We start from the raw sequence: 18,776 nt of genomic DNA on the forward strand, positions 1-18,776 counted from the left end.
CTCTATCGGTCCAAGTATCCGCGACAGTGATACACGGGACGAAACCAAAGACGCCAAGAACTTGTGTGCACGTTCAGCACATGGCCCTATCGACCCTCATTCTATATCATGTCGATGTATGCCAACTTCGACGCCTCTATCAATCATGGTTCGGCGTAGTACAACCATGTGTAAATTCCTAGTGTTGTGTAAAGAGAACTTTCACCATAGCCATTTCGGCAAATAAAAGTTCGTCCGAACTTAATAATAAAACCTAATGCAATCTGTCGGTCGTCTCTTTTATCTAAAAACCTTCTGAAATACCCAGGAGAAGGGTATCACGCGTTGTTAACCAACCTCTCCTTAGGCAAAATAGAACCCGAAGCGAAAGACACTGCAGGTATTCCAGAAGATGATAACCACCCGAAACCTACTCCGTAGATCCCCCAGAAAGACCCTTAGCACCTCACAATCAGATTCGAGAATCAAGAAAAGAAACTCATGGGATTAACTTGCTAGTACTGAGTACATGCATTAGAGTGGTATATAATTTAGATCAATACGATTTAAGATGTGTGTTTCCTCCCTACTCCCTGTTCCTTGTTGGGTTGTGGGTCTGGGGTGGGGCCACACAACTGAACGTCCCATCGATCTAAATTATATACGGCTTGCGTACACCAAGTATTAGTGATTAAGCCGAGTATGAGCTCTACCACAAACCTTGTAACAATATCCTTCATCCTATCCCATAGAATAGGAGTTGGAGTCAAGGGAACCACTGTGGGTTGAGCTACTAAAATAACCACAAATTTGAAATTTGTTGTCATCCCGGTTGAGCCAACATAGTAGCTAACACCCTCGGTTAGGAAAAGTAACTCGAGTCATAAGAGTCAAACATTGACTACGACCATCCATTCACCCGTAATCCCACAAATTAAGCATCTCAGCAGAGATCCCGGAAACCTGGAGGTTGTAACAGGTTAAACTCTAAGAAGAGTGGATGAGGAAATCATAAGTTCCAAGTGACGAAACCCTATACTCTCTAGATTTGATCTAGATCGAGGAAACTCTGAAACACTAGAAGAGTAGTTGCAGAAGATGCTCGCACTGCTCAGGCACTTCGACCATTTCGTTGCAGACGAGTAGTGCCTAGGACACCCCGCCTCATCACGTGAAAGAAGTCACTGTTGCCCCGTAAACGATAGACTGCGTTCTCCGAAGTGTATACTAGGATGCCAAAAACCTCGGGATAACCTCCGCAGCCAAAAATACTTGAATAAATTACGAAAGTAGGTTGCGTTAAGCCTTATAACCCAGATCCCAAAGAGATTATAGACTTGACACCAGTCTAGGTGTTAGTCGATGGGCTATACAAGAACACGCGCTTTCTGCAACTAGAATGAACCGACACCTTGGAGAATAGGGCATGTCTTAGAGATTCATTGGACTACTAGGTGTTCCAAGAATACTATCTCACACAGAGAGAGTAGAACCACCTCCTGAAATAGTCCAGCATTTCAGAAAATCTCTAAGGGGCGAAGTTAGCCCTGATCGGAGACTGCTATCCATGAAACAGTCAAGCGAGTAAGAGCATGATTCTTTCCCGTTAGGAATCATATTGTGAAAGCGTCAACTAGACGATGATGAAAAGTTTAAAAACCTTCTAAACAATCGTCTGGTAAAACCCTATCTCACCGACCCTGAGAGTTTCCGTTAGAAACACCTCAAGAGTTAGAAGTGCAGGTCCATTTTGCACTAGGTCGAGATAGATGTTACGAAACCAATAGAGGCCAAAACATAGCCGATACATCCGATGATCCAGAAAACCTCCGAAAGCCAATCAGTAGGAAGTACGAACCCGAAGACGATCTGAGCCTTCTAAGAACCAACCCGAAGAACTACACCCCCAGTATGAGAGAACGTTTGGAACTTCAAAATGGCGATCATGCCAGTGATGATCTCACCATAGAAGTACATTATGTTCTAAATACTGAAAACCTCTATTTTTCCGAGAGCTTAGGACCATCTGAGATTCTTTATAAAAATTGGTCCAACCCTTGTCAGACCACGACTACTTTTAGAATTCCATAAGTTTCACCCAAATCGATCCACGTCTTAGACTTGAAAAAGTGCTTGCCCGACGTAACTCTCTAAATCCCACTTGTCTTGATAGAAATCATTGGGAACCCTAACTTCGTAGAGGAACCTGTAGGAATCGCGAACCGAGCGATCAAGCGAACGAAACGAAATCCGCATCCCGTTAAGTGAAGGTTTGCTGGAATGCCAAGCGAAGGCCGGAGTTTACTTGGGAGCGCGAGGACCAACCAAATAGGAAGTACCCTCATCTCTCTACTTGATTGTTCATGCCTACTTCCTTGCCTAAACTCTAATTTCGGGATGAAATTCCCTCTAACGTGGGGATGATGTGACAACCTGAATATTTCATATATATAATTTCTACAGTCAAACACTTCATTTGGAAGTCAAATTCATTTCTGCCATCTTTTAGCAAATTTAAAATCCGTTTTAGTATTCCGAGCTTTTCACACTTAACGATCAAGTCTTAGAAAGTAACCACCAAATCCCTAACACCAAGAATCATGCCATAAGCCTCATAAGATGGAGTTCTCGGGTGGTAAACTCCGGGCGGTAAACTCCAGGCGGTAAACTCGGGAGGTAAACTCCGGGCGGTAAACTCCAGGCGGTAAACTCGGGCATTAAACTCGAGCGGTAAACTCCGAGTGGTAAACTCCAGGGCAATAAACTCACCCTATATAAGGGTTGAGTGGACCTCATTTACACTCTTTCCACATACTAGATACTCTCTCTCTACCCTCTCTCTTCAAAACCCGAATTCTTCCAAAAATCTTCAAGTTTTTGTCCCCAAACTGTAAGTACTTTGTGACAACCCGAAATTTCCATTTGTACGAACATTATCTATTCAATAGAAGTTAGTCCAGTTTCAGTGGATTTCATACTTTTCCGAATAAGTTTGTGTACATTAGGGTCTACATTTAAGGAGTTATCAGGAGAGTGGATGCTCATGGGTTTGTGAAACTTGAACATTCCAAGTTTCATAATGTTATAGTCCAATTTCCGGAATAAAAATATTTTCTGTCAAAATATTTCAGGACTATAAATAGATTTCTGAATTAAATTAATTCATTATTCACATTTCCAACTAGAGAAGAGCCATTTTCTCTCTCACGGATCTTCAGGTTTTCATCCCAAATCGTGAGTCTACTTTCCTAGATGTGTTTTAATACTAGTTATATGCTTTATAACATTGATTACATGTATAAAATGCAAGATCCGGGAGTTTACCGCCCAAGAACGTTCTTGGGGAGTAAACTCCAAAATGGAGCTTTAAGGCTACCTAGTCCCAATTCCTTGTTAGAAAACTAGTTAAGGACTTAATGTAGGATCATTTGAGGCTAGAAACCATCCAAGAACACAAAGCTTTTGGAGTTTACGGCCCAAGAGTTTCTTGGACCGTAAACACCATTTTCAAGGGCCAAAGTGAGCCCTAAATCACCCCTAAGGCTTAAGACATTTACCCTCTAGTGCTTGTAGCTAATTTGGACACCAAAACACTTCAAAATCATCCCTAAAAGGGAGTTTATGGCCAAGAAATACTCTTGGGCCGTAAACTCCAAGTGAAGGCACAAAAGTGTGCCTAAAGTCCCCCTTAGCCTAAATAAAAAACCTAGAAGCTATCCTTTATGTGCAAGTGACGTAAAAGAATTAAAACAAACACCCCATAGGAGTTTATGGCCGTAAACTCTAGGGGTTAAGGTCTTTAGGCCGTAAACTCCTCTGTGGAGCATTCTAGGGCCTTAAACTACTTCAAGGATTATTCCACAAATGCTAGGCTTATTCTAGGATTAGTTTAGCACCTTAAAACACCCAAAACCACCAAGTGTGGAGTTCACGGCCGTAAACTCAAGGGTTTACGACCGTAAACTCTAAGGGTGGGGTTTGTTAGGTGGTAAACACTTATTCAAGGTTCTTGGAAGCTTCAAACCCTTTTGCCTTGTCCCGTAGCAACTTAGATGCAACCATTAGGACCTATAACACTTATGCAAAGTGTTTACATGTTCCTAAGTGTCCCAACTTATTTTGTTAAGTTATTAATTGGCTAATTAGTTATATATATGCTCATTATATGATAACTAGGCTCGTGCGTGTGAACAAGTCTCCGTTTGCCACCTAGCACGGTATCCGATACATCAATCCAATCCACTCACCACAAGTGAGTTCATACCCCTTTAATTAACCTTTGAAATGCTTTTAAATGTTTTAAATACTTTATGGGGGGAATACAAGTTAAATACTTATAGTTATTGCATCAATCACATGTGATTGCATTAATCACATGTGATTAATAACTAGAAAACCAATGAATTATTCACTGTTCAAACTGTTTATCAAACTGCTTGACTTCAAAATGTTTTACAAACTCTTTTACTTATCAAATGCTTTTATTAAACTTTAGTTTATTCTTTCTAAATTGCATGCCCATATATGTATAGATATATAAGAAATGTTTAAAGGGCTTAGGAAGGCCATCCCCCCTATTTCCTTTTTCTCGATTTGGATGTGGTCTGGTGGGATTTCGGGTAACCGTCCGAAGGTCGTTTCAATATTACTTATATATCATATATACATGTATAGACATAAAAGTACTTCCATATTCATACTTATCAGTACATCATTATTAAGTTACCATCGGGGTAACACAGAACATATACAACTATACTAGAAACAGAACATATACAACTATACTAGAAACAGAACATATACAAATATACTAGAAAGAAAACATATACAACTATACTAGGAGGAGAACATATACAACTATACTAGAACGAGAAACATTACATATACATGAACACGTTAACAATTGTGATCCACTGTGTCGGAGCATGCCTTAAATGTCATGGCCCGAGTTGTAGCCAGAATTCTCTTGGAGGGAGAGCGTGAGTTTGCGTATAGATCTATACTGGATTGACTATCCTACACCTTGCTGCTAGCTACAGCCGGACCTGCAGGTCTGCGGGTGCCAAACGTCATTCCGTTATTACGACCATTCATTATGTCGTTGTTACCAGTCGATAGCATGGTGCAATTTATCACATTATACCTTAATATAAATCCGGTTTAAGGTAGTTAGTACAGCAGTAGTTCCTATTATACAAAACTACAGTACTACAATGATTTACCCATTACATATTTTTAGTGATAACCTCACTTAAACATTAATGTACAAACTATATTTGTTAAATGATAGTTACACTTGGGAAATTACACACTTTTACAACAAACGAGTATACAAAACAGTTAAGCCTTGGTAGAAGGTTACTTTAATAGAAAATATAGGTTTTTCTGAGAGATTCAACTTTTACAAACACTTACATACATTTTACAACTTATACTTGAGACAGATTCAAACGTTTTTTGATAACAAACACCAACACTAAAATACTTATGAACTCACCAGCTTAATGCTGATACTCTTTCAAAATAACTTGTATTCTCAGGTCATCAGTAGACAGGTACCGATGCCAGCTTTTGAAAAGATGGAGCGTATCCAAGACTCATCTTATTATTTTGTTTTACATTATTTTGGTGTCTATAACTGTACAGAACACGCTTGTATTAAAATTATATATTTAATGCAATGGATGATGTTGTTTGCTTATTTACATTTACTGTGTTATGATACTATACATGACGTCCTCCGCCCCAGAACGTTTCCGCCCTTCTTGGTTTTGGGGTGTGACAGATTGGTATCAGAGCATTGTTTATAGTGAATCAAGTATATCAACCCATAAAAGATATACTAAACTATAAACCCATTAGGGATTAAAGCACTCTGACCAAGAGTTTATACTTTAAATATTAAAATATTTAATTAAGTATACTAGTCTGCATTCATACTAAAATCAGTGTCACAATGACAAGAACAAAAGTATTACGATTGTTAAATATCACAAGTGAGCTCGGGGATGTATGGTCAGTCCTGGGAATGGCATAGCCTGATCAACTATGCTGGTCCTAGGAGCGATTAGCATATGCCCTAGAATGGTTGTGATGTGTTAACAAGTCTAAAAACTTACCAACAATACCACAAGAAGATCAGTAGAACTTAAACTTAAAATACTATAGGTGTATTTTGTACTACTAGTTACATGTATACTATATTCTCATACCTCTCTTCTCGCGTAGATTAAATGGTTGGATTCCATCATGGCGACCCGTACTTTCCAAAGGAAGGCAATGCCGGGTGGATCAAAGAAGAGCCCGAAGATGAGCATCCAATCCCTTTGGATGATCACCTCGCAGAAGGCTTTTCTGATGGATCTGACTCTGAGCCTGAAGTCAACAACCTACCGCTAGTAGGTCAAGCCCCGAACAACAACCCCCGACCAGCTTTTCCAGCTCCTACTCCCTTGTGGGCAACCAACTTGAATCAATGGAGTGATGAACAGGGTCAACCCTTACCATACTTTGGGGACCGAACCTTCTACAACGTCAGCGATGGTGGCTCTGCTGACCGAGCTCTTCCTGTCATTATCCGCATAATAGCTCATAATGTCAAGCAAGGTCGAGCAGCCATCGACCGGGTCATGGAGATTGATGCCAACTCTGGTGTCAACACAGTCCGCATCCACCGTCTTGAAGAAGACATGGAACGGACCCGGCGAACCAATGAAACCTTACAGCAACAGCTGGCTGCCTCCCGAGCTGAAGTCGTAGAACTTCGAGCCCAGCAGAGAGCTCAGGATCGACACCTTCAAGAGGTGTTTCGTCAAGTGACAGACCTCAGGGCTCGCCCGAGAAATTCCCATAGCCGTTAGATGATGTCTAGTACATCTCTGTCTTTTGATTTAGGGATAGCCTTGAACATCTGTGCTTTAAGTAGCACTTGTCTGTAAAATATTCCTAACTTTCAGTACTCTAATTAGGAATTAAAGAACTGTCAAACTTTCTGTATGGTATGATGTAAGACCTACTGTTAGGTCGATTTTCCCTGAACTTATTACATCAGTAATACCAGTATGATTGACATCTATCTATCTGTGGGAAAAATCTGTACACTTGTGTTTTTCCTACTACTATTCCTTGTTGTGATTTCAAACACTCATTCAACTGTTGGGCTATGGTTAGTTAGTCCATGTGTCATTCTCACGATTTCTTACAAATTGATTCTTACCATTTTTCTTATCTTTATAAACTTATAGTTGAAAGATGCCTCCTCGCAAATCTCCCAAGAATAACCCTGCACCTCCACCGCCTCCACCACCTCTGGTTATCGATACTACAGCCCTGAATGTTGCCGTAGCTGCAGCAGTGGCAACTGTCATGGCTCAGTATCACTCTTCTGATGCCAGCAGAGGTGGAACCCCGATTGAATCCACTCCGGTTGAAACCCTTGTGCGCTCGAGAGAGTGCTCCTACAAGGATTTCACCAACTGCAAGCCGAAGTCCTTTCATGGGACCGGCGGAGTCATTGCCCTCTCGCAATGGTTCGAGAAGACTGAATCAGTCTTCGAAATTTGTTCATGCCCTGCTGCGAGCAAAGTCAAATATGCCGCATGCACCTTTGAGGGAAAGGCCCTAACGTGGTGGAACGGCCATGTTAAAGCTCTAACACTCGTCGTGGCCAACGACATGGGCTGGGAAACGATGAAGGACCTCATGACTGAGGAATACTGCCTGAGGGGCGAAGTCCAGAAATTGGAACAGGAACTCTGGAACCTGAACATGAAGGGCACCAATGTAATCGCTTATACTGCCCGATTTAGCGAACTGGTGGCCCTCTGCCCCAATATGGTTCCCACTGAAGGGGAAAAGATCGAACGGTACATATGGGGGCTAGAGCCTCCGTACAAGGGGAATGTCCTAGCATCAAACCCTGCTACCTTCGACAGTGCCAAGCGATTGGCGCAACGACTCATTGACCATGGAGTTAAAACCCCTGCAACAACAACAACCCTAGCCATCCCGGAACCCTCCAAACCCGCTGACACTAAGCGGAAATTCTGGGATGAAAAGAAGAGACAGCGAGCTGCCAAAAAGCAGCAAATCGTGGCAGTGCATGCCGCGGTAACCCCTGCTGCTGCTACTGCTCCGATGAAGCAGTATGCTGGAAGTTTGCCGAAGTGCAACAAATGCAGCTTCCACCACAACGGCTCCTGCCGTGAAATGCAGTGCTCTAACTGCAACAGGAAAGGACACACCGTCCATTTCTGTATGTTCCCGGCACAACCGATCACCCAAGTCCCCGGCTCTGGCGCGAGCCCAACTTGCTATGGATGTGGCGAGGCAGGCCACTTTAAGAGGGACTGTCCCAAAGCGAGAAATGTTGGAGGAGCAGGGAGGGTACTAGCTATAGGCCACGGGGAAGCAGTTGCTGACCCGACAGTGGTGACTGGTATGTTCCTCCTTGATAACTCATATGCATGCATTATGTTCGATAGTGGAGCGGAGCGAAGCTTCGTAAACCATAAATTTGCTTGCATGCTTAAACAACAACCCCACACACTCAAAGAACAATTCACAGTAGAAATGGCTAATGGAAAAACTGAAAGTACAAATAGCATATACTTAGGTTGTATCCTAACTCTAGATAACCATTCATTCCCAATCGACCTCATGTCGGTCTCAATAAAAATCTTCGACGTTATTATCGGCATGGATTGGTTAAGTCTTCATCGCGCCGACATCATGTGCTACGAGAAAGCAGTCCGTCTAAACCTCCCATCTAACGAAACTCTTATAGTCTACGGCGACAAACCTGGTACGAGTCTTCGCATTATATCAAGTATTCAAGCACAAAAATATATGCGCAAAGAATACCATGCATTCCTTGCTCACGTCGTCGACATGAACCTCGAAACGAAAGAACTAAAGAACATCCCAGTAGTGAGCGACTTCCCCGACATTTTCCCAGAAGAGCTACCTGGATTACCTCCGCAACGACAAGTCGAGTTCAGAATTGACTTAGTCCCAGGAGCTACCCCAGTAGCCAAGTCGCCCTACCGTTTAGCACCAGCTGAGATGCAGGAACTCTCTGGTCAACTTAACGAACTGCTCAGCAAGGGCTTTATAAGACCAAGTTTCTCACCTTGGGGAGCACCGGTCTTGTTCGTTAAGAAGAAAGACAGATCATTCCATATGTGTATCGACTACAGAGAACTCAACAAATTGACGGTCAAGAATCGTTACCCTCTGCCTCGCGTAGATGATCTATTCGACCAACTGCAAGGGGAGAACTATTTTTCTAAGATTGATCTGAGATCCGGATATCACCAGTTACGAGTGCTAGAGGAGGATGTGCCGAAGACATCCTTCCGAACTCATTACGGGCACTACGAGTTCGTGGTGATGCCATTCGGATTGACCAATGCGCCCGCAGTCTTCATGGATCTGATGAATAGAGTATGCCAACCTTACTTGGATCAGTTCGTCATCGTTTTCATTGACGACATCCTGATCTACTCCCGAAGTAAGGAAGAGCATGGCGATCATCTGCGACAAGTTCTAGGGACTTTACGAAAGGAGAAACTTTATGCGAAGTTCTCGAAATGTGAATTTTGGATCCGAAGAGTCGAATTCTTAGGACACGTGGTAAGCGAAGAGGGAATCCACGTGGACCCATCCAAAATTAAAGTCATTGAGAACTGGTCAGCACCCAAGACGCCTACAGAAATTCGTTAATTTCTAGGTCTCACTGGCTACTACCGCAGGTTCATTTAGAACTTCTCCTGAATAGCGAAACCTCTTACAACCCTAACCCAGAAAGGCGTTGCCTTTGACTGGGAAGTGAAACAAGAGAGAGTGTTCTAAACGCTCAAGAGAGCCTTGTGCACCGCGCCAATACTATCCCTTCCCGAAGGAATAGAAGACTTCGTAGTCTATTGCGATGCATCAAATCAAGGGCTCGGGTGTGTTCTGATGCAGCGAGGTAAGGTCATCGCCTACGCCTCGAGACAGTTGAAGACACACGAGGTTAACTACACGACCCACGATCTTGAACTAGGAGCAGTGGTGTTTGCTCTGAAGATCTGGAGACATTACTTGTATGGAACAAAAAGCACTATCTTTACCGACCACAAGAGTTTACAACGTATTTTCGATCAAAAGGAGCTCAACATGAGACAACGACGGTGGGTCGAGCTACTCAGTGACTACGAATGCGATATTCATTATCATCTGGGTAAAGCCAACGTAGTAGCAGACGCCCTAAGTCGGAAGGAATATTCTGGTCGCAAAGTCAAGTCGTTATCAATAACCATCCATTCACACTTGTCTAAACAAATTCAGGTGGCTCAACTTGAGGCCATGAAACCTGAAAATGTGACGAGTGAATCCCTTAGAGGAATGGACAAGAATTTAGAAACCAAGGGTGACGGAGCCTTATATTTCATGAACCGGATCTGGACACCGAAGCACGGTGGTTTCCGAGACTTGGTCATGACCGAGGCGCACAACACTTGGTATTCCGTCCACCCAGGTTCAGATAAGATGTATCTGGATCTTAAAAAGCTATACTGGTGGCCTAATATGAAAGCAGAGATTGCTACCTTCGTAAGTAAATGCCTTACTTGCGCAAAGGTTAAGGTCGAGTACCAGAAGCCCTCTGGTTTACTGCAACAACCGGAGATTCCGGAATGGAAGTGGGAGCGGATCACTATGGATTTCATAACCAAGTTGCCCAAGACAACGGGTGGACTTGATACCATATGGGTCATCGTCGATAGATTGACCAAGTCTGCACACTTCCTGCCTATCAAAGAAACCGACAAGATGGAGAAACTTACGAGAACATACATTAGGGAAATCGTACGACTGCATGGTGTACCTATGTCCATTATCTCCGATAGAGATAGTAGGTTCACTTCAAGATTATGGCACTCACTACAACATTCCCTAGGAACAAGGCTGGATATGAGCACAGCCTACCATCCACAGACCGACGGACAGAGTGAGAGGACCATCCAAACACTGGAAGATATGTTGCGAGGCTGTGTGATTAACTTTGGAAAGGCATGGGATACTCATTTACCCCTTGTCAAATTTTCCTATAATAACAGTTATCACACGAGCATCAAGGTTGCTCCATTCGAAGCACTCTACGGCCGAAAGTGCAGATCCCCTCTATGCTGGGATGAGGTGGGTGATACCCAATTAGCCAGGGGACAAGCTTCCGACAGTACTCTCACCGGTCCGGAAATCATTCGGGAAACGACAGAGAAAATCGTTCAGATCCGTGAACTATTGAAATCCTCTAGAGACCGACAGAAGAGCTACGCTGATAAAAGAAGAAAACCTTTGGAATTTCAGGTGGGAGACCGAGTCCTTCTCAAAGTCTCACCCTGGAAAGGCTTGATACGCTTCGGCAAGCGTGGGAAGCTTAATCCGAGGTACATACGGCCTTTTGAGATTCTTGCAAGAGTCGGCTCCGTAGCTTACAAACTCGAACTACCCGACGCACTTCGTAACGTACATTCTACATTCCACGTATCTAACTTGAAAAAGTGTCTGTCCGACGAGACTCTTGTAATCCCACTCGACGAGATCGAGATCAACGAGAGCCTCAACTTCGTGGAAGTACCAATAGAGATCATGGACCGTGAGGTCAAGCAGACAAAGCAAAGTCGTATCCCTATTGTGAAGGTTCGCTGGAACGCCAAGCGAGGACCGGAATTCACTTGGGAACACGAGGATCAGATGAAGCTGAAATACCCTCATCTTTTCGCTTAATTTTTTGTAACTTTATATTTGCTTAAATTCTAATTTCGGGACGAAATTCCTTCTAACGGGGGGATGATGTGACAAACCGAAATTTCCATTTGTACGAACATTATCTATTCAATAGAAGTTAGTCCAGTTTCAGTGGATTTCATACTTTTCCGAATAAGTTTGTGTACATTAGGGTCTACATTTAAGGAGTTATCAGGAGAGTGGATGCTCATGGGTTTGTGAAACTTGAACATTCCAAGTTTCATAATGTTATAGTCGAATTTCCGGAATAAAAATATTTTCTGTCAAAATATTTCAGGACTATAAATAGATTTCTGAATTAAATTAATTCATTATTCACATTTCCAACTAGAGAAAAGCCATTTTCTCTCTCACGGATCTTCGGTTTTTCATCCCAAATCGTGAGTCTACTTTCCTAGATGTGTTTTAATACTAGTTATATGCATTATAACATTGATTACATGTCTAAAATGCAAGATCCGGGAGTTTACCGCCCAAGAACGTTCTTGGGGAGTAAACTCCAAAAAGGAGCTTTAAGGCTACCTAGTCCCAATTCCTTGTTAGAAAACTAGTTAAGGACTTAATGTAGGATCATTTGAGGCTAGAAACCATCCAAGAACACAAAGCTTTTGGAGTTTACGGCCCAAGAGTTTCTTGGACCGTAAACACCATTTTCAAGGGCCAAAGTGAGCCCTAAATCACCCCTAAGGCTTAAGACATATACCCTCTAGTGCTTGTAGCTAATTTGGACACCAAAACACTTCAAAATCATCCCTAAAAGGGAGTTTACGGCCAAGAAATACTCTTGGGCCGTAAACTCCAAGTGAAGGCACAAAAGTGTGCCTAAAGTCCCCCTTAGCCTAAATCAAAAACCTAGAAGCTATCCTTTATGTGCAAGTGACTTAAAAGAATTAAAACAAACACCCCATAGGATTTTACGGCTGTAAACTCTAGGGGTGAAGGTCTTTAGGCCGTAAACTCCTCTGTGGAGCATTCTAGGGCCTTAAACTACTTCAAGGATTATTCCACAAATGCTAGGCTTATTCTAGGATTAGTTTAGCACCTTAAAACACCCAAAACCACCAAGTGTGGAGTTCACGGCCGTAAACTCAAGGGTTTACAACCGTAAACTCCAAGGGTGGGGTTTGTTGGGTGGTAAACACTTATTCAAGGTTCTTGGAAGCTTCAAACCCTTTTGCCTTGTCCCGTAGCAACTTAGATGCAACCATTAGGACCTATAACACTTATGCAAAGTGTTTACATGTTCCTAAGTGTCCCAACTTATTTTGTTAAGTTATTAATTGGCTAATTAGTTATATATATGCTCATTATATGATAACTAGGCTCGTGCGTGTGAACAAGTCTCCGTTTGCCACCTAGCACGGTATCCGATACATCAATCCAATCCACTCACCACAAGTGAGTTCATACCCCTTTAATTAACCTTTGAAATGCTTTTAAATGTTTTAAATACTTTATGGGGGGAATAAAAGTTAAATACTTATAGTTATTGCATTAATCACATGTGATTGCATTAATCACATGTGATTAATAACTAGAAAACCAATGAATTATTCACTGTTCAAACTGTTTATCAAACTGCTTTACTTCAAAATGTTTTACAAACTCTTTTACTTATCAAATGCTTTTATTAAACTTTAGTTTATTCTTTATAAATTGCATGCCCATATATGTATAGATATATAAGAAATGTTTAAAGGGCTTAGGAAGGCCATCCGCCCTATTTCCTTTTTCTCGATTTGGATGTGGTCTGGTGGGATTTCGGGTAACCGTCTGAAGGTCGTTTCAATATTACTTATATATCATATATACATATATAGACATAAAAGTACTTCCATATTCATACTTATCAGTACATCATTATTAAGTTACCATCGGGGTAACACAGAACATATACAACTATACTAGAAACAGAACATATACAACTATACTAGAAACAGAACATATACAACTATACTAGAAACAGAACATATACAACTATACTAGAAAGAGAACATATACAACTATACTAGAAAGAGAACATATGCAACTATACTAGGAAGAGAACATATACAACTATACTAGGAGGAGAACATATACAACTATACTAGAACGAGAAACATTACATATACATGAACACGTTAACAATTATGATCCACTGTGTCGGAGCATGCCTTAAATGTCATGGCCCGAGTTGTAGCCAGAATTCTCTTGGAGGGAGAGCATGAGTTTGCGTATAGATCTATATTGGATTGATTATCCTACACCTTGTTGCTACCTACAGCCGGACCTGCAGGTCTGCGGGTGCCAAACGTCATTCCGTTATTACGACCATTCATTATGTCGTTGTTACCATTCGATAGCATGGTGCAATTTATCACATTATACCTTAATATAAATCCGGTTTAAGGTAGTTAGTACAACAGTAGTTCCTATTATACAAAACTACAGTACTACAATGATTTACCCATTACATATTTTTAGTGATAACCTCACTTAAAAATTAATGTACAAACTATATTTGTTAAATGATAGTTACACTTGGGAAATTACACACTTTTACAACAAACGAGTATACAAAACAATTAAGCCTTGGTAGAAGGTTACTTTAATAGAAAATATAGGTTTTTCTGAGAGATTCAACTTTTACAAACACTTACATACATTTTACAACTTATACTTGAGACAGATTCAAACATTTTTTGATAACAAACACCGACACTAAAATACTTATGAACTCACCAGCTTAATGCTGATACTCTTTCAAAATAACTTGTATTCTCAGGTCATCAGTAGACAGGTACCGATGCCAGCTTTTGAAAAGATGGAGCGTATCCAAGACTCATCTTATTATTTTGATTTACATTATTTTGGTGTCTATAACTGTATAGAACACGCTTGTATTAAAATTATATATTTAATGCAATGGATGATGTTGTTTGCTTATTTACATTTACTGTGTTGTGATACTATACATGACGTCCTCCGCCCCAGAACGTTTCCGCCCTTCTTGGTTTTGGGGTGTGACATACTTCTACCCTAGAGTGTATTAAAGCTTATTACATGTTTATATACCATTGAAATCACCCAAAAATCACAAGAACAAGGTGTTTACGGCCCAAGAACTTCTTAGGCCGTAAACCCTTAAAAAGGTTGCCAAAATGCCCCTAACTCCTTCCTTGTGCTTAGAGACTAGCTTAGATCATACCCTTGAAGTGTTATGGACCTTAAACATTAGGTTTTGGAGGGTTGAATGAGATTTTACGGCCCAGGATCTTCTTAGGCCGTAAACTCCCTCAAATGGTGCAAAATGTGCCCTAATCACCTCACCTAGCCTTGGACATTAGCCTAGAATTATACCTCAATGAGTTAGGGACTTGAATCAACGATTTGGCACTTCATGCCATGAGTTTATGGCCATAAACTCATGGGGACATGGTCCCCAGGCCGTAAACTCCAAACAAGACCATTATTGGACCTTAAACTCACCCAATCTCTTGTTAAGGCCTTGGAGCACTTAACCACTTAAGTTATGTTAGTTTTAAGACTTGTTTGGAGACCCAATTGAGAGTTTACGGCTAGGAGTAAACTCCCCTGGGCCGTAAACTCCTACAAGCATGGTCATTTGACCATACACTTCCGTATAAAGCCATACACTCCTTTATTGCAACCTAATAGCCTCCTAGCACTTGACCAAAGTGTTTTTCCGCACATTAGGATGTTTATACGTGTTTAATTAGTTTTATAATCACTAATTATATGTAACATATGTCTTTATATGATACTAGGGTCATTAAGTGTGTTCAAGTCTTCACTTGACACCAAGCACTCAACCGACACTTTCATCCAATCCACTCGCTACAGGTGAGTTCATACCCTTGAAACAACCTTCTAAATGATTTTAATTGCTTTTATAGGGGGGATACAAGTTCAACTGTACAGTTATTAGATAAATCACATGTGATTAATAACTGTATAGAAAAATATATTTTTGCATTTTAAATTGCTTTATCCAGCTTAAGATTTCCAAATCATGTTTTCGAATCTTGTTAAAGTATGAATATCCCTTTTTAGATTATTAAAAGGTTATCCAAAGTTTTTCAAAGCTTGTTTACTAAAGAGACATCAAGTCGTAATTTCTTGTTAAAGGTTTTCCAAAGGTTTTCTTCACTTAAACTATTTTATCAAATCGTTTTCAAAAGCTTATTTTATAAACTGATATCGAGTCATGAGTTCTTGCTTATAAAGTTTTCCAAAAGTTTTACACAAGTTTCTGTTATGCTTTTATTTTTTTTAATGCATGTCCGTGTATGTATTGTCATATAAGTAATATTTAAAGGACTTAGGAAGGCTAACTCGCTTTGATTCCTTTTCCTTGTTTGGATGTGGCTTCGGGGTATCGGTTATCCGTCCGAAGTTTGTTTAAATATGGACATAAAAGCTCTCTCATCCAGTTCATCGCCTTTGGGTAGTAAAGGCATCCTTCCATTCATCATTCGTATACCTGAAACATTAGTAACTATTATAGGAATAGTTATGAGATTCTATTTAATCGTTCCAGTGCGGAAAATTCCAAAGGAGTCAGTTCATTCGTGAGTCTATATCATTATTCCATTACTTATAATAGAATTCAAAATACGAGATACATCCTCAGGACACGGATTCCACCATTGTCAAGTTGGTAACCAGAGTCTCTTGGAGAGAGAGCGGGCATTGTGTGTATAGATCTATACGGGACAGACACTCCCACACCCTGACTGCTAGCTACAGTCCCGGCCGACCAAACCAAGGGGTGACAAATGTCACATTCATTCCGACGCCAGCAGGTCGTCAATTATTCGATTGTCAATCAGTATGGTTACGAGTATCTTTATGTTTACCTTATAATTCATGGCTTTAAGGTAACAAGAATTATCACACTATTTTTGAAACCATCTTAACCTATTTTCCTAGTTATATACTAGGTCACGTTATAAACTTTTAAACCAACCCACTTAGGATTACTGGATATTTTAGACCAAGTCGGGCGTATTGTTCATTCGATACTATCGGGAGTTTGTATTTCCTTGTTTTAGACTTTGCTAGCTGTATCGTTCATTCGATATTGTATGGAGTCTGTATTTCCTTGTTTTAGACTTTGCTACATGTATTGTTCATTCGATACTGTCTGGAGTCTGTGCTTCCTTGTGTTAGACTGACCCAAGCATATCATTCATTCGATACTCTCCTGGAGTCTATATTTTCATTTGCTTTAGTCAGCAGTATTACTGCTGAGGTATATGTTATTTTCCCCTAGTATTTTTACTTGTGATTTTCTCATAGTTCCTTCAAAGTCAAAACTGTATACTGGTAATGATAGTATTTTGGGGAAAATTACTCCTTAAAACATAAATCTGTCGGGTCTTGGTCGAAGACTGCTTTTATTCAGAAAATATAGGATTTTCTGGAAAGAACGCTAATATACCGTAGATTCTAGACTACTATCTTTCATAAAGTTATTTTGAATAAAAATGTATATTTATACAAATGACACTTAACACTGATGAACTCACCAGCATTATAAAAATGCTGATACTCGCTTTCAAAACAACTTGTATTCTCAGGTCATCGATAGACAGGTACATCCCGGGAGCTTTTGCGAAGTCAACCTAGAACCGAGTGCATCTATGTTATGTCTCGTATTTACTTTGATGCTGCTATGAAATGTAACCCATGTAAAATTATTACTATTAATGTAATGGTTGTTGTACTTTGATTACTATCCTGCATATGTTGTGATACTTGACATGACGTCCTCCACCCCAGAACGTATTCCGCCGTTCTCGGTTTTGGGGTGTGACACGATGATATCCTCTTTGCCACGAGGAGTCCTTCTTCAATTCGATGTCTAATGAAATGGTATTTTCTGTCGATGTGTCTAGATCTCCCTGTTGGATTAATGTCTAAGTCCATAACTATATTTGGTATATAGTTGACCCGACCCGGCATGGTCCATTTGGGTTGCACTTCACCGGCACAATTTCTATGGATAGTCTTTTGAGAATAGTATATTTATGATTTATATTAATATATTATAAGTTCTAATATATTAATATGGAATCATATTATTTAATTAGTATTGATCAAGAATTAATTTAGAATTAATTAAGTTATCAAAATGAACTAATTAAATATGGACTCTTTTATATATGGAATGGGCCAAGTTCATTTAGATTGGGATAAGCTTTAATGTATAGTCCATGGTGTGTTTAACCCATGGATCATATGAAATGAAAGGTCATGGGTTGAACCCTAGTCTCCATACTATATAAAGATGTCCTTGGTTTGTGAAATTGGCACTAGTGTGGGTACACTAAGAGGGCTAGCCGATTTCTCTAGAAAGAACCAAAGTATTCTTATTCTCAAAGTTTTCCAAGGGGTTTTGGTGATTTGTGATTCCACTTGAGGCTTCCACACTATTGGGGCTAAGATCTTAAAGCTTGAAGACATCAAGCTACAACAAAAGGTATGTCATCTAACTAGTACTTTGTAGTATAAGAGATTCATAATATACTAGTTAGGATTAAAGCCTTGGAAAGTTCTTATTTGCATGTATAATAGAGAAAACATAGATCCAAGGTTTATAGGGTTGCATGTACACCATAGGAGTGTTAGAATGCTCAAAAACCCAACAGTGGTATCACAGACTAGGCTTTTTTTCTTGTTATTCTTGCAAAATTGGCTGAAAAATCGAGTTTTTATTTTGTCTGCTCAGCAGACTCACCGAGTCCAAGACAAAATGCATCCAACTCGCCAAGTTGGTTCATGCACTCGACGAGTTGGACCCCCAGACAGCATATATTCGACTGTTTTGGCTAGAAATGGACTAGGAACATTACCCTAAGATGTTTTTGGACTTATAAACTTTTTTTTGATGTGGTAATGTTCATGCTAATCCAATTTCACAGATAATTGTCAATAGATTCATGTTTTGTATTAGTTTAGTGATTAGGCTAATCACATGAAAAAGTTTGATTTGAATTATCTTG

This window comes from Lactuca serriola, chromosome 6, assembly GCF_051521515.1.
Source record: "Lactuca serriola cultivar US96UC23 chromosome 6, Lser_US96UC23_V15, whole genome shotgun sequence".
Lineage (NCBI taxonomy): Eukaryota > Viridiplantae > Streptophyta > Magnoliopsida > Asterales > Asteraceae > Lactuca > Lactuca serriola.